Raw genomic sequence first — 7,341 nt, 5'->3', positions numbered from 1 at the left:
GGCGAGACGTAGCCTAGTGGTAAAGCGCTCGCTTGATGCACGGTCGGTTTGGGATCGATCCCCGTCAGTGGGCCCATTGGCCTATTTCTTGCTCCAACCACTGCACCACAACTGGTACATCAAAGGCCTTGGTATGTGCTATCCTGTCTATGGGATGGTGCATATAAAAGATATCTTTCTGCTAATCAAAGGGTAGCCCATGAAGTAGCGACAGCGGGTTTCTTCTCTCAATGTCTGTGTGGTCCTTAACCATATGTCTGACACCATATAACCGTAAATAAAATATGTTGAGTGCTTTATTAAATAAACCATTTCCTTTATTTCTTCGGTAAATATAATGGCAATCTGAATGACGTTCAAATCGCAAGTCAAGGCTTTTCTTTTTTAATTTTCACGTTTTCCTGCATGGATCCCCAAGTAACATTTAACGACATGACAGCCGAAATGTATTTTTGTGCTGGGGTGTCGTTAAAGGGACACACCCTAGTTACGGCTAGTTGTTAACCATTACGGCGTTGTTTTTCGCTATTAAACCCATTTTTTCACAAACAAAATTGCACTTTACTTACCGTTTATTATTTAGAATATACATTTCCATTCACCTGAAGTGTTTTTTGGTAATCCTGGTAATCCTGGTGTTTGTAATACCACAAAATGCATTTTTCGTATTTCTGAAAAACGGACGCACGTTTGAGAAAAAACCGTTGAGCAGACAAGGTCTAATCTATTTTTAGACGGGATATTTCCATTTCAGTGTCACAGACGTTGGTATACCACGTGACCGTTATCATTTTGGTTCGGTTTGTTTTCTCGTGCACGGTTCGCGCAATCAACATCCGATTTGTTGTTGTTGTTCATTTGTGAGATTTTTCTTCACAGTTCGTGAACATTTTCAGTAACAATAAAGTTCAGACAAGTAAGTATCTCAATACAAAACGTTACAAACCCTTAAAACAAATAATTTTGCTAAGTCCTACGATATCTGGAGAGGGGATACAACCAGAACAGAACAGTTGGAACATGTCCAGGAGAGGTGAAAAGAACGCACCCCAAGTCTGTGAAATTTGTCGTGCTTCGAGCGACATCTACCGGTGACATCAGAATACAAACTTTCAAAATTATTTCAAGCAATTGGGACATGGGGATTCCCATGGTATTTATCGATATAAAACCTGCTTTTTCACTCCATTTGATAAAAACGTGATCTAAGTGTGTTACAGGTTTGTAGATTAACCAAATTATAATTTATTTTCGCTGGATGGAACTAGGGTGTGCGGCTTTAAACATTCATTTATTCTGAAACTCTACTGTCATTTATACTGACAAATGGTGCATCAGTTAAATCCAGTGTCTGAATTTACTTTGAAAGTCGCGAATGTTCTTATTATTTCAGCACCTTAACAAACTTGCTAAACCTTTTTGGCAAAGTATATTTATTTTACATTTATTATCGCTTCCAGATTAAAACCCCTTTCGCAAACCCCTGATAGATCACGGTTTTCATAGTGATTCATGAGTGCATGTCATCACAGCTGTACTTATTCCATTGAGCTGTGTCCTGTGCTAGTTTTGATTTAGTCAATTAGTCTGGAAGTGGCTGCCCTCCTATAGACGTCCTAGACAGAGATTCATGCAATCGGCCACTGTTTTGCTAAATGCCTTGATCACGTATTATGGTTTTTGTTCTTCATATTTATATGACCATAATTTGCACATATTTAATCAGCTACGGTGTTATAATTATTTTTTAGACAAATAAATTCTAGATAGTCCATCTAAAACAACTCATCCCTGTATGAATACACATTTATATATCGGCCGACTAGTGAATTTTGATTGTTAATGTCTTTCTTTAGAGTTGAATATCGGTAAAAGTATGCATTGCAGATCCCTGAACTTTTGCACATAACCATTTTGTTATATTCCTACACCCCATAGTCTCTATGTATTTATTTATTTATTTATTGTTGTAAAATACACTTCTTTATTTCTTCTGGAATGTATTTTGCCTCCATTTCAAGATTTACTTTTTATGTCTGCAACCGTATGTCCTACTGAGGACTCTTTCTCTGACAAAGACCAGAAATCTCGAAATGTTGAGACCAAAATTAACACTCGAAAAAACAAACAAGTGTATAATATTCATGTATGAAAATAATAAAATTGCACTCATTAGACAACATAATATATTGATTTTTATTTGCAAAATTTCAGTGTTCTGATTTATTTGCATACTTGTTCCGCAATTCAACCGCTATTTTTCTTCAAAAAGGTGGATTTGTTTTTAATCACCCTGAATAAATATAATTTTGTGTCCTAGAGAATTCCTTTCTTAAATGTTAAAAAAATAAAATAATAATAATAATACACGCACTACAGAAAGAAACCCGACAGCACCCACATTCAGCTAAGCTTCGGCAAACTCCGGACAGCTGGACCCATATTCACAAAATATCGTAAGCCTAGTTTTACACGTAAACGTAAATCTACGACTTAAGAGCTATTCACGAAACAACGAAAACGTAAGTTACGTGTTAAGTTGGACGTAAATATAAGAGTGCCTCAGGTTGCAACTAACGCTGCACGTAAGTTGTGTACATATAATAAATCAAGCACGATCGCCGTTATTTACTATTATTTACGGAAACTAGCAGTATTTCCAATAAATTAAGCAGTTTGCGATGGCGAACGCCCACGGATTGAACATATTTTTGTTCGTGATCGAACGGATGTTTTCGACACGGCCAATTTCTCCTGAGTTATCTTTTCCTTTTTAAGAAATGTCCTCAAGTTCGTACCAAAACGCGGATCCCTACCAATACCAAAATGCCATGGTTCACTGTTCGCTATGTTATTGTTAGCAGACGACAAACAAAATTGCGTTTTGCGCATTTGTTATTTACCCGGTATCCATCGTTTCTAATGTGTTTTTATTAATTACTCCAGTGAGAATGTTAAATCGTAGATTTACGTCCAACTAAGTTACGTTTACATTTACGACCATCTTTGAGAATAGGGTGCTTCTTGCACGTAAACGTAAATCTACGGCACACGTAAGTGCTAGTCGTAGACGTAAATTTACACTTTTTTGTGAATATGGGTCCAGAATTCTAAGTTCGCCGACCTATATCGTGACGTTGCGTCACATGATCGCCCACTCAGCCATTCCGTCTTCCAGGGGCCATCTCAAAACGACAAGTGCCCGACAATCACCAAAAAAAGTTTGTTTTGTGTAACGACACTACTAGAGCACATTGATTCATTAATCATCGGCTATTGGATGTCAAATATTTGGTAATTTTATCAGTGTTAGAGAGGAAACCCTCTACATTTTATCATTAGTAGCAAGGGATCTTTTATATGCACCATCCCACAGACAGGATAGCACATATCACGGCCTTTGCCGAAGCTTAGCTGAATGTGGGTGCTGTCGGGTTTCTTTCTGTAGTGTGTGTATTAGTGATTAATATCTGAATTTCTTTTAATAAATGAACTCAAAAATGATCGATGTAAAGGTATTTCACGTCAAACATAGGATTGTTGTGGTATTAGAGCGGAAATCTTTGCCAACTTTTTGGTTGTCGGGAATTGCCAAAAAAATATATAGCTTGGTCTCTGACTGTAATGAGAGCGTATTTATGTCCAAATGTCCGTCTAGCTCTCTTACAGTCAGAGTACTCAGGCTATCCTGTCCCGTACATAGTCACTGGCGATGTCAGAGGCTAAGCCGTGATGGGCGTGTTCGAAATCTTCGTGGTATATGAACACGTTAACAGAGTTACTTACTTCCAAAAAATGTATTGACATCATGCGTCCTACTGGCCGTTTCCAAAGCAAAGTATGGTGTACATTAAAGGGACATTTCTGAGTTTATTGCATTGTAAGATGTTTCCGACTAATGAAATATTTCTACGATTAAACTTACATATTAAATATATTTTCTTGTTTAGAATAACAGTGTCTATATATTCAACGTGTTTCTGGTCGTCTTAAAACTACATTCCCTGGAATATTTTTATTATTTAAGCATATAGAACAGAAAATCCAATTACGTTTGGTGCATATATGACGCCGCACTCCGCGTTGGTTTCACTACGCTGGCTTATCCAGGTCAAAAACAAAGCCATGATTTTGAAAGTGGAACACTTTTGACGGGCTCGTACCGATCTCGGTTTTCATTGGCTTATCACAAGTCTAGAATTCCCCAACAAGAGATCACACAATTTTTTAACAAATTTAACTGTCTTGACTGAGGGGTCGTCTCATATCTCCAAAACATATTTATAGCCATAGAGGTATGGTACAACGCCTTTACAGGGGTCGGTGAGTGGGGGATTTGCCTTGAAATTTTGACAGTGGCAAGCTGTTAGCATACGCGTTACATGTAAGGGGGCGTTACTAATTACGTAACGCTCTAGGAGTAGAGGAAGAGGGTACTGTGTTCGATTTACGTAACATTTTTAAAGACTATATGTTATTTTTATTCATTACTTAGACCTAAAAAGGTGTTTTCTGGAAATGCGCGGTCTGTCTAGGATCGATCCCCATTGGCGGGTATACAAAAATACCATGGTATGTGATATCCTGTCTGTGGGATGGTACATATAAACAATCCCTTGCTAAAAAAAAAAAAAATGTAGCGGGTTTCCAAGGCGCGTGTGCGGGGATTTCAGCGGGGTTGGGGTTATAGACTGTGTTAAGCGAAGTTTATATGGGGCCATGCTCCAAAAAATACATTTCAATTTTTTTTAAGCTTGGGCAAGTAAGGGTTTCGACCTCCAATACCATTCCCCTGCACATGCACCCGATTCCTCTAAGATTATATGTCAAAATTACCAAATGTTAGACATGCAACAGCAGATGGAAGGAAGGATAGGATATGTTTTATTTAACGACGCACTCAACACATTTTATTTACGGTTGTACGGATGATTATTAAATCAATATACTTGATCTTTGATGTCGTTAAACAAGCCCTCCCCCCTCAACTTTACCTTTCCAAACGAAATAATATTTATTTGAATTTGTCGATTTTAACACTTTATAGTATATTTTATTTTTAAAATATATACATGATTAATCTGTTACTAGTATACAAACTAAACTTTGAAAGTTCTACTAACACTTTATAAAATATCAATTCTGAAATAGGAAGGTACGACTCGATAATACGTTGTCAAGATCAAACCGGATTTAACTACAGCGCAAGATTTCTCTTTTAATTTTTTGAGACGAACCCTACAATTTGAAATCGGCAAACGTTAACTGAAACTGACAACAGGCTGTCGTTTGTGCTTTGCTGAGCTATGGCGGCACAGGCGACGAATCAAGTGTATACGTTTGACGATATCCGTTCATAGCGATCACACACGACTTTATAAAAAGTGCATTTGAGCTTGTATTTCACATTTGTACATGATGTTATTTGGTAATCAGATAATATAACTTTAATATTTGTAAGTAGTCGAAACGGGATTTTGTCTTCAAATAATTTCGTACGTACGAAAAAACATATTTTAGTAAATAAAATAAAATTTAACCTAGTACAAATATTAGAATGATCAGAAACACGTTGAATATACAGACACTGTTATTCTAAACAAGAAAATATATTTATTATGCAAGTTTAATCGTAGAAATATTTTATTAGTCGATAACATCTTAAAAACTGCAGTAAACTCAGGAATGTCCCTTTAAAAGCGTCTGATATTTTTGAAGAACTGATATAGTTTGTGTCACATTCTGATTTTAACAGAAAAAAAATAGTTTTGTTTAACGACACCACTAGAGCACATTGATTTATGAATCATTGGCTATTGTGTGTCAAACATTTGGTAATTTTGATATAGTCTTAGCGAGGAAACCCGCTACATTTTTACTTAGTAGCAAGGAACGTTTATACTGTATGTACCTTCCCACAGACAGGATAGCACATACCACGGCCTTTGATATATCAGTCGTACTGGCTGAAACTAGAAATAGTATAATGGTTCCACCGACGAAGATCGATCCCAATTAACAACAGAAAGTAGAGAAAACATCTTGGAAAGATTTGATTAGATGTCACAGGCTAAAAAATACCCAGATCGAGTGTTAACAAATTGAGATAGGCATTATTTGCTGCAGAAGATTGATGCTGCTGTCATAGGATTTGTACAATACACTACGGTTCTTGGACCACAATCAGTCCGCGCTACAGGAGAAAATAACATTGAGTTGATCATTGTTTGGTTCATTGTTGTTGACAAAGTACCAGAACATGCCCGATTGGCGAAACATTCTTTTTTAACAAGCTATAACCGATTTATTAGTTGCTGAAAGCAGTTTATCCCTATATAATTCGATACTGACATTTGTAAGAGTTATCTTCAGATTATATGTGGCAGAACATGCCGTACAATTTGTCAAATCCTACCGCAGAATATATAGTCCAAGAGCTGGGGGGGGGGGGGGGGGGGGGGGGGGGTGTAACCAAAAAGGTCCAAACGGTCTGAGGGTATTTGTGAATACCCTGATATATGTAGTTTATGGAATGGGGTATCTTAGATGCCAAATCTATTCCGATTTTAAAACATTTTGATGTTTTTAATAAAAGTGTTGAAATCTGCGCCATGAAGGAATTAGAGGTAGGGATAACTAAAATGTCTGTAGTTCAGTCAATATACAAGACAGAATAACACATAACCTCGTATATGAACTCTACTGGTCGCTACTATATATTCATAAAATTTCTAAAAATGTAAATCTTTTAATTAGGTCAGCAGAGGTCCAGTTTGGACCGACGCCGAAAATATGGACCATTTGTTGCTCAAACGTCTCTCTCATTTCTGTCAAATGTATCAAACTTTTAAAACAATTTTGTATACTTCTGTGCACGTGGAAGAGAAAAACAAGATATTTAGTTAACTGGTTCCGACATAACATATATAATGGCATGATTTTCGTGATATGACAGTTTGTTGGATTTCCCAATATTTCCTAACTGCTGTTCCTGTTATTATCATCAGTTTAATTCTGCTTCGTTACTCACTATCAACTTTAGGTTTTTCTTCCTCTTCTTTTTCTTTCTTCTTCTTGTTTTCCTTCTTCTTCTTCTCTCGTTGTTACCCTTTTTTTCTTTCTTTTTTAAAGTCCTGGACCATAAGGCGTGCATAAAAGGAAGTACTATTTTATTTTGATATGTACCTGCATATATCAGAATAGAATGTAATGTGAGTGCGTACGTGCGTGCGTGTATGCGTATGTGTATGTTTGTATATATGTATGTATGTTTACACATGTATGAATATTAATTTAAAGATAAATTGTAAGGCGGTGTATCAGGGCTCCCCAACCCTGGCA

This window comes from Gigantopelta aegis, chromosome 6 (genome assembly GCF_016097555.1).
Source record: "Gigantopelta aegis isolate Gae_Host chromosome 6, Gae_host_genome, whole genome shotgun sequence".
In the NCBI taxonomy this organism is placed as follows: domain Eukaryota; kingdom Metazoa; phylum Mollusca; class Gastropoda; order Neomphalida; family Peltospiridae; genus Gigantopelta; species Gigantopelta aegis.
The sequence above is the reverse complement of the archived record's forward strand: the minus strand, read 5'-3'. Positions refer to the sequence as shown.